At 37.5% G+C, this 23,239-nt stretch overlaps 1 protein-coding gene and 1 long non-coding RNA gene across 6 annotated transcripts in view; one reads left to right on the plus strand and one right to left on the minus strand.

Moving 5' to 3' along the window:
• LOC114577592 (uncharacterized) overlaps nt 1-18,484 on the minus strand; it is a 37,953-nt gene extending 19,469 nt beyond the window's left edge. The window contains exons 1-2 of one of the 2 annotated variants that reach the window (XR_009829144.1): nt 18,308-18,484; nt 17,881-18,203 (exon numbers count right to left, since the gene is read on the minus strand). This is a non-coding gene — a long non-coding RNA (uncharacterized LOC114577592). The remainder of the gene's footprint in view (nt 1-17,880; nt 18,204-18,307) is intronic. The other variant, XR_009829145.1, reaches the window with a different exon arrangement.
• The window catches only part of LOC107998179 (protein-tyrosine sulfotransferase), a 164,908-nt gene that overhangs the window by 117,299 nt on the left and 24,370 nt on the right, over nt 1-23,239 (plus strand). The window lies entirely within an intron of this gene.

The raw sequence follows: 23,239 nt of genomic DNA on the forward strand, positions 1-23,239 counted from the left end.
TCTGTTGACTATTTTGAATTCATCAATGGTTGACAGAATCGTCTTTTCGATCGTCTTTTGATACTTCAATAAAGCATCACCTGTACGTCGCTAGAAAACGTTTTAACAGTCAGCCTCGAAGTCGAATTGTAAATCGTTAGAGAAACGAGGTTTGAGTTTACGTTGTACTATGTACAGCCGGCATTTCCATCAAAGAGGCTACTCCAGTCCGACTCTGATTAAATTCTGGCATCGACTCGCCTTAGGTGCTACTGGCAATGATTGCCGAATTCAAAAGCCGGGCGAATTCACTTGCGCCTCCTGCATCCCCTTTCGCTGTCCGTAATTCGAAACAACAATAAATCGAATTTATCGATAAGAATTCAAATTTAAAAAGTAAAGAGTTTTCGCTTTCACTCGAATCATCGTTTCGTTCGATTCGAAAGTCAAATTGATTCGGGGTAATCGGCTTTGTCCAATTAAATTTTTCCGACGAGCGAATTTAAACGTTGAGACGGTCTCGCTAAGATCGTTCTCAAATTCGTTCGAATGAGAATTCGAAATTGGGAGAAGGGTTGAGTCGAGCTCGAAATTTAAAGGGCGCGTCACCGGCAACCGGCCACTTTGTTAATAAGCTCAACAGGTGCGACTGGTTCTCGAGAGCTGCGAAGAATCAGGGAAGAATCGCGGGGAGCAACGAATATCCGTTGAAAAATGCTCTTGAAATAAAACTCTTTCTAAAAATTAATCGAGTCTTTTAACAAAAGAAACTTCGACTTTTTTTAACTCGTAAAAATCCCGATCCAACTTCTTTCCGAACGTTTCGAATTTCTTCAAATATAAAAAAAGAAAAGAAGAAGAAGAAAGTGCGTAATAAACATTCCCTAAATAAAATGACGCGTCTCATTTTCATAGATTTCTCCCATTCCGATGGATATTGCTTTCCGCGAAACGCATGAAATCGCAGAAAATTGCAATTTTGGAGAAAGCCAGGATTACTTTCTATAGTTCGTGGATATACACCGATACCACAAGTTCGAGTTCTGTAAAAGGAACGGGTATACGCACACAGAGAAAAGATGCACAGAAGATCGATCGGCGAGGACTGGTTTATCCTCGTGGTTTTCCGCTCGACTCGTCGTAATGACCGTACGAAACAACTTTTGCGTTTTGATCTGTCACCGCCCGTTGATCCGATCGAGTTCTCACGGATGACAAAGCATCAATTTAGAGAACCTGTTGTCCAACGTTTCCATCCGATTCTATCCGCGACGAAACGAGCAGAATTCGAGGATATCGAGGAGAATTTTCGAGGAGAGATGCGGAAGTAAGGTGAAACTCGAGCGTCGTTTACCTTTTCTTCCCTCATCAACTATTGACGGAGGAAGCATCCGCGCTTTTCGTCGCTCGAATCAAGTAACTCGTTGTAACTTATGTAAGAAAATATACGCGTGAACTGTGCGTATATTGGTGAGACGAGTAACCGGAAGACGAGATTAATTTGTTTGCCGAGCGCAATGCATATTTCATTATAGTCACGGGGGAGGGGGAGGACACGCGCCTAGTGATGGATTACACTCGTGACACTGGTTCACGGGAGAATCTATCTCTTTAATGTTTTAACCGTGTTCTTTGATATCTCTCTTTCTTTCTCTCTTTATGAAGAGGCTCGCATTTGTTACTGCATTTTTAATATTATTTTTATGTTTACGAGAAATATCATTTCAGAATTCGCTCATTTTAGTAACGATGGAAAAGAAAACATTTAGATCGAACTTGTATATAATTTTGAGAAACATTTTTCGATAAGATAACGTCTCGAAATGTACAACTTCAAACACCGAGATCTTATCTTTCTGAAACAACGGAAGGCCCATCGTTACATCCGTTTCGAAAGACGCACACCGGGTATAAAATTTTCGAAAGTAGAGGAATATATTAAAATTTCCCTCGACCGCGGATCACGAACTCAACTTCCTCCACGCCCTCCACGCGCATTTCCCTCTGGATTGAATCTCTCGCGTTAGCCGAATAAAACGTTTCATTTCCCCGGACTTATTTATTCATTTGCTCGGACGACCGTGCGGCCCGGGCCAAAAACTCGCAGCTGCCTACGGCACAGGAGTAATAAAGTCCTCCTCGGGTTACGTTTTCAAGCGGTGGACACGCGACGACACGCCGTCCTCGAGGAAGCGCGCAAAAACCGTGTGCCATTAGTACGGTGAGCCAAGACCATAACCGAAACGAAGTCCGTAACGTTTGCACCAGCTCATGCAAATCATCGCCTGAATTATTCATTAACGACGTACCCTCCAACGACGTTTCTCCAAAAGGCTGTGCTCCTTAAAATGTGCACCTTTATTTCTACGGTTCTGGGCCGTGGATCGATATCACTGAGGGAGGGGGAAGGGGAACGAGAGGAAATTTTCAACCTTTTATCCACGCCGTTTTCTTCCCTCGTGGCCGAACCAGGTCAGGAATGGATGTTAATTCGAGAATGATGAAATTATCCTTATCGTGTTTGACTGCTTTAATTTAAGTAACGATTGTGGATCGATACCAACATGATGGTGGTTTTTCCTTAAGAAGATGTAAGACGTTCGAAAATTGCCTCCATTTTCTCTTCTCTTCCTCAATTTGTTGATTCGTTCAACATTGTTTAACGATATTTCCAGGTGCTGGCACGGGTTTGATATCAAAAGTTAGTTTCTTTGGATTTGATTGGGATCGAGAAATTAAATTTACAGGAATCCAATAGAATCGTTGTTGAATATTTGAAAACGTGTTCGTTTAATTGGGAATGAATTTTGACATGTGTAATGAAATATTCATTCGTGAAAATTGCATGCGTTACGAATTGCACGAGATTTATAAATAAATATATATTCGTTGCGTTTATCAGAATTGAACCAGCTACCATTAGCTAATTAAGTAATATTATAATCTGATGTTAGATAACACGTCCAACGATTATCTAACGTATGAACGATATATCTTTCTCAGCTTGCTCGACACTCTGACTGGCTTGTTCTTCAAGTTCGTGTCGTCGTCAGTCAAAAGAGATTGCAGCCGACTGCTTCGTGTCGTTAATTTCAAGCGCGACAGTGAAAACATTTTTATCATTTTTCAATCAAGCATCCTGGATCCATCCAAGTTTTACGTTTTTTTCTTTATGGCTGTCGATCATTACCATTCCACGGGGAATGCCATCATGTCGATTGCCCGCGTCTTTTTATCGGCCATCGTGAAATACATTTCGGCCAAGGGAAAATTGTCTTACGATCGAGAAAGATGCTTCGAAAAACTCTTCAAGTTAACGTCGTAGTATCGTAGAGCGATGGATTTTAGATGATGGAAATTTAATCGATCTTTAATGCAATTCATTTCTCCTCTCCTCGATCACTTCGCATTTCGTTTTCATGATATTTTATCTCGAAATAGAAATTATACATATATTTTATTATTTACCACGGTGCAGTGTATTCTATAAACACAAAATATTGTTTTATTTTAATCTTGAATGCGATGTTTTAACAAAAAACATACAAAGTTGAATATAAATAAATAAATAAATAAACAAATAAATAAATATTCAGTTTTTCGTGTATTCTAGAGAAAACAATTTTTTTTTCCACAACAATACGAAATATCCACAAAATATTCAAATAGAAAATATTCACATGCGTTCACGATTCATAATCTTCCATGAAAATCTTCGCCAAACAAAAAAATGGAACGCAATCGTACTCATCCATTCGACGAAATGAAATTTCCCAAGAAGACTAATCGACACGACCAATAAAAAAGGAAGAAAGCAAGAAGAAAGCTCCTTTGAGATTGCACCTGTTCGATGACGTTGTGCGTAAAAATGGCGAGAAAAGTCGGAACGCAAAAGGGAAAAGTGTCGACTAAATAAAAAGCGGGGATAATATCGCAGAAGAGAGGAGGCGCGAAAGAGGGTAGTTTCTCGCAGCGGTGGTAAGCACCGCTTCTTTTTTGCTCGTGCTATCGCGAAGTTCTTAATTAAATTCACCGGCTAGCCGGCAGCACAGGCAAAGAAAAGGAAGACGAAGAAGAAAAAGAGAAAAGAAAGAGAGGAAAGAAATAGAAGCCTCGAGGAAAACTCGCGAGCCTGCGAATTAAGGCTTTCCGCGACAAGCACCTGGGCATCCTCCGAATCTTGTCTCGGGGGCGAGTTTTAATCCCGCTTCTTCGCCCCTTTTTTGGCGAATGAACGAATGAGTTATGATCATCCGTAAATCACGTTTCGCAAAATTTCGAAAATTGTATCCCGATATATTCTGTATTAATAATACAGAAAATGAAGAAAGGAATAAAAATCTCGAGACGATATGGATTAACTACGATACTTCCTTTTTTCAAAAGGAAATTTCAAAAATTCTATTCTATACAACAACGCGAAGTTGAAGAGAGGAGAAAGAAGGAAGGAAGGAAAAGTAACTAGTATACAAAATAAAACTTTCTTCGAGGCGAGTTTAACCGCGCTACTTCCTTTCTACCAGGAACGAACAATGACGAACGTCAACGTCACTTTTGAACCTCGTTTTCGCGGACATTTCGGAAATTGCGCGTACCACGAGCATTAATAACTCGTCGACCCATCCACTCACTCGCCTCTCTTTGCTCGGCCAACGAGTGACGAGTGCACTATCCGCGGCAAACCGATAAAACAATGGACGAATGGACGCCGTTTCATGCGTTTCGTGATTATAATTAATTGTTTTCATCGGCTGATTTCACCACCAGAAAAACATGGAAAAATTGCCCTGTTGTCGTGTCGTTTCCACCGCTCGTTTCGTGGAAATTGAACATTATAATTTCTCGCTGTTTTGCGTGCAATCCTCTCAATATTTAGAAATAGCCGAGTTGATGAGAGAAACGTAAAACCGCGGAGGAGAAGATTGAAAAATTTATCGAGTGGAATAGAAGAGATCTGATTGGATAACGAGTGAGATCAATCGACTCTAATCTCGTCGCGAAGATATATCGCGGAAACTTGCGATTTCGAGGTCTGGATTCTGAGCCAGGAATAGAGAAACTGGGGTTTCGCAAGTGTATAGAGGTACAAGTGGGATCAACCAGAGGATGGAATCCCTATTTATGGGAACTATTTCGACATACGTGTGGCGGATATCCCTCGCGAGTCTCGCCGTTCCTCCATAAAACATCGAAATCCTCGATGGACGCGAAATCGATAAAGGCGTTGCAATTCTCTGGGACGATAGATCGAGCTTATTTTGTCAAATAAAAAGGGGGTACGTTAATAACGAGACTTGGAACGGTGCCCTTTGAATCTCTCTCTTTCTCTCCTCTTCCACGCAGATTCTCTTTCCATCGTGGATATCCCCGAGCAACGTCTTTATTGCGGCTTGAACGTGTCCTTATTCGCGCACGCGACGATAAACCTCGGAAATTTTGCTTCGGAAATATGGTACCGAGGATATTTTAGCCAATATGGCATGGAAATTCCTGTTTTAAGTATATATTGAAATGAAGATTATCGTGTATTCGAAAAATGTATTCTGTGTTTTTTTTTCTTTTTTTTGATACACGTATACACGTGGTATTATTTTATATCAATTAATCCGTATTTCAATCCGTGCAATTTTTGGAAATATGTACGTTGTTTTGTACATATGTGGAATGATATTCGAAATGAAAGTATGAGAACAAATATTAAAACCTTTCCTATTAAGAAACATTATTTAATTAATTCTTTGGATGAAAAAGAAACTAATATTGTTGCGAGCGGAAAGGCAACTCGTGAAAAGGCCAGGAAATATGAATATGTTTGATTTGTATTGAAACATTGAAATTACGTTAAAAAAAATTATACGAAATTAAAATTTCTTCTCTTCCTTATTTTTATCAACTCCTCCTCCTCCTTATTTTTATCAATTCCTCCTCTTCCTTATTTTTATCAATTCCTCCTCCTCCTTATTTTTATCAATTCCTCCTCTTCCTTATTTTTATCAATTCCTCCTCCTTCTTATTTTCATTAATTTCTCTTCTTTATTATTATCAATTCCACCACTACTTATTTTTATCAATTCCTCCATCTCCTTATTTTCATCAATTCCTCCTCCTCCTTATTTTTATCAATTCCTCCTCTTCCTTATTTTCATCAATTCCTCCTCCTCCTTATTTTTATCAATTCCTCCTCTTCCTTATTTTTATCAATTCCTCCATCTCCTTATTTTTATCAATTCCTCCTCTTCCTTATTTTTATCAATTCCTCCATCTCCTTATTTTTATCAATTCCTCCTCCTCCTTATTTTTATCAATTCCTCCTCTTCCTTATTTTTATCAATTCCTCCATCTCCTTATTTTTATCAATTCCTCCTCTTCCTTATTTTTATCAATTCCTCCTCTTCCTTATTTTTATCAATTCCTCCATCTCCTTATTTTTATCAATTCCTCCTCCTCCTTATTTTTATCAATTCCTCCTCTTCCTTATTTTTATCAATTCCTCCTCTTCCTTATTTTTATTAATTCCTCCATCTCCTTATTTTCATCAATTCCTCCTCCTCCTTATTTTTATCAATTCCTCCATCTCCTTATTTTTATCAATTCCTCCTCTTCCTTATTTTTATCAATTCCTCCATCTCCTTATTTTTATCAATTCCTCCTCCTCCTTATTTTCATCAATTCCTCCATCTCCTTATTTTTATCAATTCCTCCATCTCCTTATTTTTATCAATTCCTCCATCTCCTTATTTTCATCAATTCCTCCTCTTCCTTATTTTTATCAATTCCTCCATCTCCTTATTTTCATCAATTCCTCCTCCTCCTTATTTTTATCAATTCTTCCTCTTTTTTATTTTTATCGACGCGTTATTAGGATGAGAAAGAATATCGAGCGTGATCCATCGATCGATTGATATATGTGTATATACTATATACACTGTTCTTTCTCTCTCCTCTTCCTCCTCTACCTCTTCTTCCTTTCTCCCCTCCATCATGTGTAGTATACGTTTATTTACTTCTCTCGATCTACACTTCCATTCCTTCCATTCCGTTCTTTTTCTTATTTATCGCCCGTTCCTCTTTATCCAACTTCATCTATGCCCTCCCCCGCTACGTTATTCCCCTCTTGTTCGTCCTTATTGATGATTATCTCGTTCGCTTTCTTTCCTTCGTACTGTGTATACATGCCCTTAGTACACGGATCGTTTGTTTCTGCCCCCCTCCTTCCCTTTTTCTTCTTCCTCAAATTTATCAATTTCCCCTCTTCCTTATTTTTATCAATTCCTCCTCCTCCTTATTTTTATCAGGATGAGAAAGGATATCGAGCGTGATCCATCGATCGATTGATATATGTGTATATACTATATACACCGTTCTTCCTCTCTCCTCTTCCTCCTCTACCTTTTCCTCCTCTACCTCTTCCTCCTTTCTCCCCTGCATCATGTGTAGTATCCGTTTATTTACTTCTCTCGATCTACACTTCGATCCCTTTCGACCCCCTTTCATTATCCCTCTTCATCTATGCCCTCCCCTGCTACGTTATTCCCCTTTTGTTCGCTCTTATTGATGATTATTTCGTTCGCTTTCTTTCCTTCGTGCTGTGTATACATGTCCGTGGTACACGGATCGTTTGCTTCTGCCCCCCTCCTTCCCTTTTTCTTCTTCCTCAAATTTATCAATTTCTCCTCTTCCTTATTTTTATCAATTCCTCCTCCTTCTTATTTTTATCAATTCCTCTTCCTCCTTATTTTTATCAATTCCTCGATCTCTTTATTTTTAGCAATTCCTCATCTTCCTTATTCTTATCAATTTCTCCTCCTCCTTATTTTTATCAATTCCTCCTCCTCCTTATTTTTATCAATTCCTCCTCCTCCTTATTTTTATCAATTCCTCCTCCTCCTTATTTTTATCAATTCCTCCTCTTCCTTATTTTTATCAATGTATTTTCGAAAACGCGTATCATCGAAAAATTAGTATAATAAAATAGAAAGAGCAGGAGTGATTTTTTTTTGACAAACAATAATTTTTCTCTCCACTGTATCACACGATGTATGAAAATTTAATCCAGTAACAATTGGTGGGAATCAAAGCTCGTTAATTAGGTAGTCACTGACAAAATCCAACCAAAATAATCCTATTACAAGTTCAGAACTTAATGTATCCTGGATTATAGTCTCGATGTTCAGGAATATTACACGGATATTTTCTCTCCAATTACGCAAATATCGCGGAGATTTAAGCATTGAACTCAAATGGAAGCGGAGCATCCAGGGATTCGAGGGAGAATAGAACGAAACCAATGCTTCGCGCGAGCTTAGGCGATAATAATTAAATTGTTGATGCACGATAGGGATCAACTGTAATTCCTATTAAATCTCGAAGACTAGAATCAAATTTATCGTTAAATGATTTTGGTCGGATCGGTTTTAAAGAACATTCATTTTCACGCTTACGAATCAAAATGGAATTATTTCGATTATAAATATTACACTTTGGTTAAAAATAAATGGATGGATCGATCTGTTGATGTAATCGAAAATTAAACGAAGAAGATTGAAAAATTGTAATTGTGTGAAATTTTAATCGTTCCTTAAATTCTTTCTTTGAATGATAAAATTATTGAAATTATATTATCGAAATTTTTATAATAAACATGATTGAATACTTTTCCTACTCAATAATTCACCTTTACTTTAAAAAAGTAAAGAAAATTAGGAAAGTTTAAATTACAAACTTTACAAACCTTCCCTTTTTTACCGAATAATACTAAATACTATGCTCGACAACGTAATTTTAAATCGAGATACGGAAAAAAAAGAAAAAAACTAAAAGCAATTAATCATATTTCGCGTATACGCCAAAGGTGTTGCATAAAGTACGATAGAAAATTGACGATTCCCTTGCTGAAAAGAGGGCGTGCAACAAAAGCGGAAATAAGAGCTCCGAAATCGGGGCGAACCAAGATGAAAGAAGATAGTGGCGGTGAAAATTTATGTCATCCAATATCCATAACAGTCCAAAATGGTCCCTGTTTACTCGAGAAACTTTTCCATCTGCGTGTTACGAGTAAATCTCGTTGAGACAGCCGGATGAGCAGGAGGGTGCGCGGTAAAGGCCACCAATAAGCGCGACACCGAATCGTGCACCGGAAAAAGCAGTAAATCCTCGGATGACGTCGTGGATTAGGCATGCAGTATTATCCATATATATATATATATATATCGAATGGATTTTCAACGAAAAGCTTTCAACCACCCTCTCTTAAAACTCGTATGTACCACTCGAGTATGATTTTCTTTCTTGATTTAAACTTTATGCTTGTCATCGTAAGAACTTCACCTATGAATTTGTAAGAAAGAATAAATTCATCGTGCAAGAATGATCAATTTGTATCTTTCACGATTTATCTTGTCAACTTTGCTCTAGCAAAGAAACGATATTAACTTTGATGAGAATAAAAAGTGAATTTCGTGAAGGGATGAAGAAGAAAAATATAAAGAAATTTTGTATTCTGAATTATAAAAAAATAAAATCGATAATTGTTGAAACGTTTGAATTGGAAAAATTAGGAAATTTTTCCAATTTGTTTAAGATAAATGATAGATCTGAAATTTTAACTGGCAACAAATTTGGAATAGGAACGATCTAATTGTTCGTTTTCTAGATTCTTCAAAGAAAACTCGGTGAAGGAAAATCTCGCTTGATTCTCAGAGATTCCTAATGTAGGACGAAACTCTATTCTCATATTTTGGTCGACAGCGTGGAAAACCTTTGTCGAAGTTGAAAACGCGCGCGGAATGTTTGAATATTCTTTCCAATCCTGGTGAAAAGTCTAGCATAGAATTCGGTTACGCAATACCCTTTTCCTCCCCTCCCCTAACACTCTTTTATTAGTCTGCCCAGAGTTTCTCGTATCGCCTGCTTCTCGCTTTTCTTATCTCCATATGTGTTCTCCCACCGTGGAAGAAATCCGAGAATCCTTGCACCGCCTCGGATAGGATTGATGCATTCCACTTGCGTCACGTTTGGCCCCTCGATGGATCCGATAAATCACACATGGAGCGAAAGTGTGGCGAGAGGTGTCTCCGATAAACGAAAACTAATGGATGCTTTCCACGTGTACCGCATCAGAGAAACATATCTTTCGACGAAATAATTTTGCAAAGGAACGGCTTCCTCTTTCTTTTTCTCCTTTCTTTCTTTTCAACATTTTATCCACGCGCGAGAAAAATTCCTCCAAAGCGATTATTTCCACGTTCGAAACGCACGAAATAGAGAAATATTTATCTCCTCTCGGCAAATATACAATATAGCTCCATTGTCTGTCAATGCAACAATATCATAAAGTCGCCGGTCCAAAAAGCAGGCTGACCCAATACCAGCTCGTTCCACTGTTTGCTCTCGTGTCTGTTTCGCAGCCACGTTCTCCACAGATCCCTCATATATTGCCTGCATATATATATATACATATATATGCATGTTGCCCTTCCGTTTCCCGATTCGGCAGGAAATGAATCGTCCTCAATTAAACTAGGGGGATCCACGATGGATCTTCATAATCCCTAAATGTTTAACCGGCGATTATAATCGAGTGTCGATTCATTTCTAAAAATTCCTCAGGTACGATTGATTTTTCTTTTTTCTTTTTTTTTTTAAATCGGAGCCCGTTCGATGGTAGATGTTCTTCGACATCCTTCCACGGGGGAAGGGGGAGTGTTGCAGGCGATGTTTAACGGCGAAACGAACAAGTTGCCCACGGGGATCGACGGTTATAAGCAATCGATGCGTAGTACACGCGGGTTGCAAATCGCTCGCGGCAGTCAACACGCTGTCCCTAAATTAGTCCTTGTAAGCGACAACTACGATGCCTTTTGGCATCGACGTACATGGATCGTAAATTTCGAAACGGGTCTATTTTATCCCCAGAGTGTAGTACCTGCCATGAGTATGTATCCTGATATTCCAATCTCCTGGATCGATAATTCGATAATTCGATCGATTCCTGGATGCTTGTTTCCCACTTCGGAACTTCAATAATCGTTTTGAAACGAAATTTCTTGAATTTATATTTACGACGTTGGAATTTCTTTCGAAAGATTCGAATATTCGTGCAATGTTTATCGATTCTCATAAAAGATAAATTTTAATTCTTCTTCTAACTGTTACTCGCGACAATTCGAGGAATAATATTAATAAACGCGGGACCATCGCGTCGAGTTTTTAACGAGGTCATACGAGGGCGGGATAAATTAAACGTTCGGTTTTCGAGGAAGGAGGTATAATTTAGTTTTCAGGGAAATGCTACAAACAAGGATTTCGCAAACTTTCGTCGATCGAGGACAAGCCGCGACGTCCGACGGTTGAAATTCGAAAAGGTCACGTGTTGTGTCGAACGTGGCTTTGACTTGCAGTTCTCCCGAACACGTCTCACAACAGTTAGCTAATGCACCCTTTGCAATAGGTGCAATTAGTTTCAACTAGTGAATACGGGCTTCTGGCATTTAACGAAGCAGGGACGAATTCAACGAAACTCGCGTTTCCACCAATATCGTAAACGCTCGATTATTATCTTCGTTACTCGACAAATTATCAAAATAAATTTATATTTATTTTTATATTTCACGACAGCCACTAATTAAATCATATTCTATGGAAATTGAAATTTTGAGAATTTTAACGCATAAGAGATGTAAAAAAAAAAATGCAATTCGATAATTACAGGAAATTATTTTACGTTAAATCGTCGACATCTTGACATTTTTATTTATATTTCTATGGTAGAGAAACGGTATAAATTTCTCTTTTACATAATAATTCTGAAAGTCAATATTTTTTCAAGTAATAAAATTTATCGTGCGTTTCAATTTCACGTGTGATATTCGATGATACGTTTTCTTATCGTTTGTATTTTGAAATCAAGAATTGGGGAAAAAAGAAGAAAAAAAAAAACTTATAGAATTCGCGCATTCGTAAAGGAAACGAAATGGTAATGCACGTGTCCAAAACATTTGTGGAAAATGGTTTGCGGAATATTTCCTAAACACGGTTATACCAGAACAGTAACTTTCAGAATTCTAAATTGCAACGCATAAATCCAATGCGGTCGTAAAAAGAGATCGAATATTTCGAGAACACGTGTGTTCCGAAATACACAACAGAAGATGGGACAACAATTGATATGTCGTATTATAAGAGAAACGAATTCCGTCGCGAAAAGGGATTTCACCGATAAAAAAAGGTCGACGTTGAACGTCACGGAAAATTCGTTGTAGAAAGAACACATTTGCTACCTGTCCTTCATGTTGTTTCCAACGATTTTGATAAAAGGATGCGTTGAGAACGATGTTCGAGTGTGTCATAAACATGCGAATGTATTCTAATTACTCGTTCCTTTGTACAACTTTTCTATTTTTTCTCCTTTTATCTTGATTTTCTTCCATCTTTTTTTTTCTTTTTTTTTTTTTTTTATTATTCTATCCGAAACAATAGGATCGACAGAATGCACAAAGCAACTCGTTGCGTCGAATCGATACGACGAAAGGGAATACGCGTTGCTGACTGGAATGATACGAGAAAGGAAAAAATCGACTGGCGATATTTGCCGCTCACGGTATTGAAAAATTGAAACCGTCTCAGACCAATCGACACGTTTCCCCCCCTTTTTTTTCTGGAGTTTTCTCTCCAGTTATTCCTCCGAACTTTCTGTATTTCGCAATAATATTCCGTAATGGCTCGCCCATTTCCATTGTTCCATGTCTGAGAATCGATCTTGTGAAGTGTGATGATTGGATCTAAAGCGATTTTCAAAATTATCTTTGAACATCTTAAGCGTAAGCTTTCTTTCGAAACAAAAATTCTAAGATTTCGTAAGTAATCGAAGTTCGTCTTGTTCGTGATTTTCTAGAAATTTTCGTGAAATTTCTAGAAAAAGCGAAGATCAAAAATGATGTATATTAGAACTACTTTTGAATCTTTCGAATACAAATCTTCCGTCATTCTTTTCGAGACAAAAATTTTGACATTTCTCGAGGATCACTTTAATTTCAAAGGATCAAAAAAGATAAAAACACTGACGAGGAAATTCAAAATTGTAGCTCTTCGCAATAACACAACAGTCATAAATTTTCTATCTATAATTGTCTAACTTATTAATTAACGTCATCAGTGACGAAAGGATTTAACGAACCGTCGATAAATTAACAGTTAGAGAGCCATCCCCGATTAGACTCGGATGCAAATTTTAATTTTTATCCCGTTTGCGATTTCAATCACCGCGAAAAGGAATAGACGCAAATGTCGGTCGCAGAGCGAAAAAGCTTTGTTGCTCGATTTCGGAACTTTCCCTCGTATTTATTCATCTCTTCATAGGTGCGTACGCGGATCGAAGAGCTTTTTTTCAACGTTGCGCAAATTGCTCTCCCTCCATCCAACCGTGGATTTCGAGGGTTTAATATTCTTAAAGCGAATGTTTCCACGACGAACTCGCGTCGAAAAGCGCGAGGAAAAATCCTCTTGATTTTCTCCTCCTTCTTTTCTTATTCTTTCTCTCTTTCTCTCTCTCTTGGGATTCGGTTAATATTTAGCTGCCGTTAAATGCTCAGAAGCGGAATGGATCGAATGATTACTTTTATGTTGAGACGAGTTAAAAAGGAAGATTATTTAACACGTTATGTTATTGTCGAAACGTGGTTTTAAAAATTTACGAATTTAGTGAATTCGTATCGCCTTTAAATTCCTCCGATAATTCGATATCTTGTACTGGAAAAATGAAGCTATGTGATAAATATAAAACCGGAAAAGGATACAGGAAATTTATCTAAGGCATGTGGAAGGTAAGATAATTAATATTTTTGAAAATCTATTCGTTTCGATGACAGAATACACAATTTTAATAACTAATTTTTCAAAGATAAAAAAAAAAAAATTGCTCGCTGCTCTCTTGGTAATTAACGTAGTCAAAATTCGAATCTTTTTTTCAAATTGTCGAAATATTCGTATTTTGCTCTCGTATCGCCTGTCAATACGAAATCAATGAAATCGATGAAAAAACTATTTAACCTCGAAATAAATCGAAATTTATCCTCACAATAGACAATGTTAAAAAAAAAACTTGGAAATAGAATGGCCGACAGATATTGGGGAACGGAAAAAATGTTTATCTGCGGCGTAATATCTGTCGTGGAAAATATTGGGGAGGAGGGAAGAGAGGGAAGTTAAAAAAATTGACATCGAGATTGATGCGCAATTCGTTCGAATAACAAACCGGATCAATATTGATTCGACGAGCGACGGTTTAAGATTTTCTCGTTAAATTGTGCTCGATCTGCGCTTCATATTTGGACGAATCACGTTACTCGAAAATGCTTTAATAAGCAATCGAACCGAAGAAAATAAGATTGACTAATGTACCAATCTCTCTTCTTTTTGCTTTCAGAAGAATTTTGAAAGAATTTCAAATCGTGTTCCCTTCACCAAAGCATTTAATATTCTTTCTAGAAAATTCGCAAGAATATTTCGTCCAAAAAGGAAGATCAATCGAGGACACCGGTTCATCCCCAAAAATGCAAATAGGATGAGACAGAAATTGATACGAACGTCGTTAACCGTGCCGCTTTGAGCGAGTCATCCTTCTTTCCCCTCTTTAGATCGTCCCTAGCCCCTTGAAAATATAAAACCTATCCGATATTTCTCTTTTTTTTTTTATTCTTTTTAACGGAATAACGAAAAGAGATATCAAATGATTCAAAAAAAAGAGATGGAAAGCGATAATTCGATATTTTAATTTTTGAACGCGATTCATTTTTTCAACCATAAAAACTTTCACGAATTTCCATATATTTCCATAATTGATTAACATTCCGTAATTGATGAATTTTATAATAATTGACTCGACGAATCGATTCGCTCGGGAAAAAAAATACGGAGAAAATATAGAAGAACGAATAAAAACCGCATTGGAAAAAATTCGATTGTATTTCTAGGAATCCCCATACATCATTGTTATCGCAAAAGAATGAATACACCCACTTCGATCATTCGCCTCCACGAAGATTGATCGTTGTTCCTATATAAGTCGAGCTCTCATTACAATAGAGCAGAAGACACGCATGATTAACGGTATAGCAAATGACAACGCCTCCCAGGATTTTAAGTGATCAGAAATAAAAAAGAAATGGCGTCTTCTATCGTAAAAAAAAAACCGCTGATCATCACTTCTGGCGCATATATTAATCACGCGGGAACCGCGCGATCGTTAGCCTGTAATTTGCATAATTTCAAATATCCTCGTTCGGTATACGATCGATTTTCGGTATACCATCCAGACTTTAATGCGCCATTCGAACGTGTCGAATATCAATTTTACCATACTATAAAACGTAGAAAAAATATATATATATATAAAATAAAAGTCGAATGGAATAAATGAAATAAGTACTCGTATCCGAATTGAATAAAACTTTCCACGATGAATCGCAAATTCGGTTCCTTCCTATATATATATATATATATATATATATATATAAATAACGATATAACAGGATACGGTAACGCGTCTTTTGTAGCGGGTATACATCGACAAACAACGGCCGATGTTTAATTAAGGCCTCGAATTTGCGATCGCAACGGGATTTCATTATCCGGGAAACACCCGTAATTTTATTTCGTCTCGTTTCCCTGATTTTAATATCTCGTTTCCATGGGGATTCCCCCCGGCCCGATTTCATTATTCCACGCTAATGACATTACACAACCGTTTTTAACCTCGCCGCCGAAACGGTGAAAAATCCCGGGAATTCGCATAATTTCGAGCCGACTATGGACGGCCCTGGATCGATTCCCCGTTGATGAACTTTAAACTTCAAACGCGTGTTTCGTGAAACACGCTCAACCGATAAACAACCTATTTTTCTCGTGCACGGAATCACGATTTATTTCCCCTTCCCCCCCTTTTTTTCGAATTACGAACATCTCTCGAAAAAGTTTGTATCGATCAGTGTTCCTTCCGATCACGTACTTGTTTTATTTTATTTATTCATTTCATTTTTCACTCGTCCCGATAATCGATTATCCACGCGAAGCGAAAGTGATGAGCATAATTGAAAATGAAACGCGTTCACACGAATTTCGCAAATTTGGAAACGAGGCAGCAAATTAATTAAATTACGCGGATAAATAAATTGATCTCTAATATCGAGCTCTTTTATTTACATACATTCGAGCTAATTTTTATTTAGATTCATACGAAATAGGGTAGAACGTTCAGTCTTCTTCAAACAAAAATGTTCAAGATAATTCGCCTCGCTTGAATTTTCTACCATAAATCCGTGTCGCTCCCAACGGGGTGTAAGTAATTGAAACGAAAGATACAGGGAGACACCGGTGTGGCAGAAATAGAGTTCCGATTCCCTCGCGATTCTCGCGATACGTGAGAGAATAACGGAAAGGAAAAACGTTGAGTTGTAATTCTCGAGCAAAGTCATCGGGGCTGGGCAGCCAATGCCTTGCAACCGTTAGATAACGAATAATAGAAACGACCTCGAGAGAAGATACGTCTGTATGGTTCAGGATATTAGAAACGTGCGTGGATTGCGGATAGACAGGTCGGTGACAAGAAGCGGAAATGGGTATGGATACCGAGTTTCTCTGGACTTGAAATGGTCAGAGAGAGAGAGAGAGAGAAAAAAGAGATTTAACGGTCGAAGAAACTCGAACGGGCAAATGGAACACAGTAGCGGCTGAAAGGGGGTTGAAATCAACCCCTCTCATGGGTTCGTTCTGGGTTTCGAAATTGAATGCGCGAGAGTCTGCTTGACGGTATAGCACCACGATTGACTTCATCATAGTACTACAAGAGGAGGAATAACCGCCCGTGTCCAAACCGATAGCGCGATCGCGTGAAATCAATTTTATACCGGACCAGAATTGGATTATTGAGTGTTATTTGGATAAAAAAAAAAAAAAAGAAGAAAGGAAAGGAAAGAAACAATACTGGATAAGAGATAATTTGATTCTTCTATTCGATGTTTCGATTTCGATTGGGAAGGCAATCTGTTCGTTGATAAGAGAGGTAAATGGGTTCCTTGGGAAATTAACGAATTGACTCGAAACGTTTCTGTTGTATTTCATGGAGCGTAAATAAGTCGTTTAATCGATTAATTTCTACTTGACTTATTTAAGCAGGTTTTTTTAACCTCGAATATAATGGATGGTTATGAAAAAGGATGATTTATGAAAAAATATTTCTGCCATCTCAACTAGAATTTGAACGAGATATTCGAGATTTTTGAAATATTTTTAAATCTACTGTGGAATCACCATACATTTTTTTTTATCATCGATATGAATGATCGTATACGCAATAAGACGATAATTTAAAAAGAGACATATTTGGTAACTGCTATCGGATCGTTAAACGTTCTCGATATAAATTATCGAAAAGGTTGGGGGAATCGAAAAAATCATCAATTTCGATACGTGACTAAAATAAACTGCGGTTTGTTCGAACACTTACAGTTTTAATATCGTCGGCGAACACGATAAATTTATATAATATGGATAAAAACAAATTTTTATCGCGTATTTATTCTTTCTTTGTCGACTCTCGCGTTTATTTCTTCGCAAATGAATATATATTCTCGTTCCTTGTCATAGCGATTATAATTACACGCTTTAGAATAAATATTGAACACGAAGGAAATAATTTGTAAATAAATTGTTTGTCATATTTATCGATATTTCGCTCGCATAACTTCTTCTAAATCCCTTCCCTTCTCATATATTATCGGCAATAGTGAATGAATAAATCGTAAGTACAAGAGTATAAATCGAGAAAGATAAAAACGAATAATGATACACGTATGAAAATGAAAAAACACGCGATATCTCGATAGAAGAACGATTTCAAATATTTACCACTTCATACTGGATTACGATGAGGTAAAAAAAAGCCGTTTCCCCGACAGGGATTTCATCGTCGTGAATTCAAAAGAAAAATTGATGTATCTCCCCAGTTTCAACCATAGGTCTATCTCGAAACATCCTGTCATACTGGAAATAGACAGCTTCCCACGAATAGATGATCCTATTTTTGTCTGGTTTTTTCTTCTTTTTTTTTTTTTTCGTAACCGCCTCGTCATGTCAAGATAATATTTGTTGAATTCACAAGAGATGGACGGATATTTCCCCACTATTCGTAACTTCATCTGCTTAATTTCCAAGAGCAAAGCGTCCTTAAACTTTCAACAGAAATGCACATGTTACAATATTGCACGATAATTTAAATTTTTTGATAAGATAATTAATTAACCACTGTATTTTAGGATTATAAAAAAACAATCACATTCGATATCACATTCTTCTTGAATCTTCCACGCAAAGAAGTCTTGATAATGATAAAAATATCACGGATTAAATTATAAAATAATTTGATTAAAACGAGGAATATTAAAAGAAAGAATATATTTAGGAATAAATTACGTTATATCGATGCGAATCGTGCTGATGCCTTTGTTCTACTAAACTACGCAGTACAAAGTACGTCGCGTCGCAGGAGGATGGTTAAGAAGGGGAATAAACAAAACGGAATCGAAACAATCGCGTCGAAACAACACCTAAACTCAAATACACGTAAAACGTAAACACACGAGATATGAGTCACGTACGCGTTTGGGTATATAAACTAAAGTCAAAAATAATGTAGGGAAAACAATAATCCAAGGAAAAACTGGATTGTCGGCGATAAAAGCTCAGCGTTTCATCGATGCTGGTCTGGTCTTTCCCCGTGGTTAAGCTCGATGAAGTCGTCGGGTTTAGCCGGCTGCTTCGCGCGTTTCAACCCTCGAACAGACGATTCTCCGCCTCCAGGGAAGGAGGCGAAATATGCACGAAGAGAGAGCGAATAGAGTGGAAACGCGGTTATCCTGTTGGAATTCCAATTTGTCGCGCGCGTCTATTTTCGCGCGAGGAAAAAAGAGAGTGAGCCTTAGGCTAAGGGGGATGGAACAGCATTATAGGTGGATGGATTCGAAAAGAAAAGGAAAACGAGACAAGATATCGATTGTTTAATATCGGTGGCATCGTTCATTCTATTCGTTTCTATCGTTTCTATCCTTGTGTAATTTATCTTTTTATCTTTTTTTTAGAGATGTCATAGGAATAAGCAAACTTAGAGTAAGGTGTCCAAACATCATGTTTTTCTCTTAAGGCTTCTTTGAAAATTGAATTGAATTTATAAATAGAATAAAAAGTTTCATCCCCTCTTAGATAGAAAATTGTATTTATGCAAATAGAGAATTAATATAATCTTCTTGAAACGATGATCGGCTCACGCAGTCAAAGAGGATGAAAGATGATACTTTGCTCTGAGGAGAAAAGGAAAAATTGGGTAAAAATCTGACGCGCATTTTAAGTTATCAATTGGCAAGAACGAGGAACCTTTCTCTCTCTCGTTTTGATCTCTTGTCATCGTGTCAAACGACACCTTTTTCTTTTACCATAGAGGCAACATCTCTTTGGACGACGTATCGGGCAAAATGAAAGCTCTCCTCGTACACTCCGGATACATTCTCGCTGAATGAAGGCTTGATTACGCGAATCTCGGAGAAGAGATTCGAGAGTTGCCACTTACCGGGATACTTGCGCGAGAAAAGAGGCAAGTGGCGGGAACGGGAAAGCGAGAAAAGCGGATCAGATCCAAGAAGAGAATTCTCATTAACGAATACGTTTGGGATTCCTTTTTAACCCGTGGAAAAATTCCATGGAAAAATCATTAATCATGTTGATTTAATTTCGCACGAGTTATATATGAGCATAATTGGGATTATTTTTTTTCTGGATTACTATGTAAGATCTTTGCAATCAGAAAATATAAAATTTCAAATTTTTAAATTTCACGAAAATCCGAATAATCGCTACAATATTGGCAATATTTTTAAAAGTTTCGTGTAACGTTTTATACCATATTTACAGAATTTTTCTATGGAAAGTCAAAGATCAAATATTTCCATGATTTATTGTATTTGAGAGATCTATAATTTTTTAAAAAAATCTCTCTTTCTCTCTTTCTCTTTATCTCCTTTTTCTTTCTCTCATCTGCCCTGTACAGAGTCACAGATGTACCAGGATCTACCAAGAATATCAAATAATGATTTGCCGATACGTGGAAGTGATGCATAACAGTGAAGAAGCGCAAAACGAATGGCATTGTTCTTATATCTTTTAGTCATCGTGCGGCCGGGTCATTTGTATCTGTTAAATCGTCCGCATTTGCTCCACTTTTCTCTCTTTTCTCTGGTGAACCATTGTAAAACGACTTTACATCTGTTCCTCCCCCTTCCATGAAAAAATGTTAGCTGTTTATCTCCAACCCCCTCCTTGCGAATAACTTGGAATAGTCGGTAATTTAAAAAAAAGAAAAAGAAAAATAGTAAAGATAGGAGCTATATTTTAGATAGCGGAAATATTTTTTTCCTCTCCTTTACGTTTCGCGTTAATGCGTCGACGTCATTTCCGCCGGTTGCCTCGTTATCGTCCCTACCACGGCTCACTGCCGAGTCCTTTTTCCGTGTTACGTAACAAAAAAAAGAAAAAATTCTCTTTATCTACCCTATTTTCTCTCTTGTCCGCGAATCGACGACGCGCCGTCGCTCGTAACCCCTTTTGTCCGAAACTTTTTACATCGTCGACTCGTTCCTCCCTCGTTCCTCCCTTCCTCCGAGAAAAACACTGCGAAAGTCGTTGAAAAGATAATATTAAACATATTCAAAGGAAGGAACGCTGTGGTCGCGAATTTACAATTTTCATTATGAAAGAGAATGATTTTTATTTATTTATTTTTTTTTTAAAGAAAGACTCGGCACAGTTTATGAATTTTCCACGGGAATTTTGTCGGTCGAAGCAAGAATCGGTTACGCAAGAACCGAGCGACGAAACAGGTGGCGCGGTGGAAAAATAAAAAAAGCTTCCCTTGTTCTTTCCCCTTGAATACCGGCCAGCTGTTCGTCGAAGCTCCCTCGCGGAGCTACACCCAACTTGTTTCAGACTTTGTACCACGAACAGTTTAACAGTTTCCTTTTCCACCGCACTCGTTCGGTTACGCGTAAACTCGTTATTCCTTTATTTCTTCCCTTTTGCTTCTCCCGTTGATTCTACAATTTTTTTTCTCTCTCTCTCTCTCTCTCTCTCCTCTTCTACGAACTATCGAACAATTTCTCGGCCTTCTCGATTGAGAAATTAAAATTGGAATTTAAAACTGATGGAATTTTTTCGATTTTTTTTTCTTTCTTTCTTTCTTTTTTACGGAGAACATTAGACACTGTGGATTATCGGTGAAATTCGCGATGTCGAGTTCGTTTTACGACGCGGTTACGATCGCGGCATGGTAATTCGTTTCGGTTAATAATTCAATAGCAGGATGCGTTCGACAAAAGCAATTATGCATGGTAATAACGTAAACACGGTCGCACAATATCGTCATTAACGTAAAATTACAAGTTACTTGCTCCCCGAGATTTCATATTCTCGACGGGGCAGTGCGTTCGACGCGATGTACTGCTTGTTATCGGCGCGTTACACTCGGTGTCAGTGTTACAGTCGGTGATTTTACTGGTTTAGATCGGCGATGAAATAATCAACCCCTCGTTTCAGATCAAATCCATGAACGAAACGAGTGTTAAAGTGTTAGAGTTGAAGCGAGATCGAGTTAATTCTCCTGATATTCATTTTATCTTTAAATTACTTTGAGATATCATAAACTTTTTGTGAAATTTACCAATTTTTGTACGATTTTATGTACATTCATTAGAAATTTGTTATTTGGACATTTTATGAAAAAGTATACACAATTAAATAACGAGTTATTAACGAATCGTCGATTTTATAATTTTACTTTTCGGTTGTTTGTTTGCTTGTGTTTTTTTTCTTTCCCGCGTAATTGATCTTTCTCCAAGATTAATATTATTTCAATCGGCGGGAAAATTATCTTTTTAGAAAAACCGCGGTGGAAATCCCCGTCGGGGAAAAGGTTGAGAAAGTCGGGCATTTGGCGGTGAAGTTACTAAAACTAGAAGACGACAAAGTTAAGTTCAACTTGGAAACTGATATAAATGGCCGGTCGGTCACTCTGGCTAAGCGGTTTGCAATTTACTCTCGCGAAAGTTCTTCCCGTTTGCGGTAATAAACCGGATCGATTAGACCGGTTCGCGCGGGATGCAATATCGTAGAACGAAGTCGATTCTACAGGGAGGAGGGGTGTCTCTTCCCTCGCCCGAATTTCCATTTCACAGAACTGTCCATCGAGTGGGAAGTTTAGAATTTCATTTAATTTCACGTGAAAAAATTTTAACGAAAAACCATCTCTCCCCCTCCTCGATGCGATAATCCTCGTGATGCGAGGAAAATGATGAATTAAAATACGAGGTATAGGCGTCGAACTCGTAACAACGATACTCACCGATCATAGTTCGTCGATAATTTTTCCATTACCGATTTAACGTTTAATCGAGCTACGTATGTATACAGAATTATTAATATCGTGTGACACATTTTTTCGCATAGAAAGGACTCGACTCGGAAAATTTCGAATTTCAACGGCTATTAAACTTTTTAATAGATAACAATGAAAACAATTTGGCAAATAAAAATAGAATTTTCATCCTACATGTCCGGATAAATTTTCACGTCGAACATATCCACGTAAGCTTTTTAATTACACGTTATCGCTACGAAGAGTGTTTCTCTGAAAGCTATTTACTGTTCGGTGGAATTAAAAAAAGAAAAAAAAAAAAAATAGTGGATCGTTTACACCCAGCCATGTTACAAAGCAAATACGTAGTCCAACAGTGTTTCGACGTGCACTGTTTGTCGACAAAATTTTAATCGAACCATACATTTCCGGGGGGTAATTTCAAATAAAATTTAAACACGCTCGAACGCGTAGCACCATTTCTCTTTTTTCTACGTAAAAAAAAAAAAAAGAAAGGACAAAAAATAGGGGAAAAAAACGTATCACAACAACGCAAATAGTATATCACCGGTATAAGCGACCTCGTGTTCCATTATTTATCCGTGGAATATTTCAGAAAACTGTCTCCCGTTTAATTTACAATCCCGCATGGATCAAAACTGTTGTGTTTAAAAAAAAAAAAAAAAAAAAACATAAAGACAACCGAGAAATATAATCGCAACACGAAATTGTACTCGTCCTCGAACAAAAAAACGATATTTCATATATCTCTTCTTTTCTCGAAAAGAAACGAAAATAGCTCCATTTCAA

This window comes from Apis cerana, linkage group LG3 (assembly GCF_029169275.1).
Source record: "Apis cerana isolate GH-2021 linkage group LG3, AcerK_1.0, whole genome shotgun sequence".
Lineage (NCBI taxonomy): Eukaryota > Metazoa > Arthropoda > Insecta > Hymenoptera > Apidae > Apis > Apis cerana.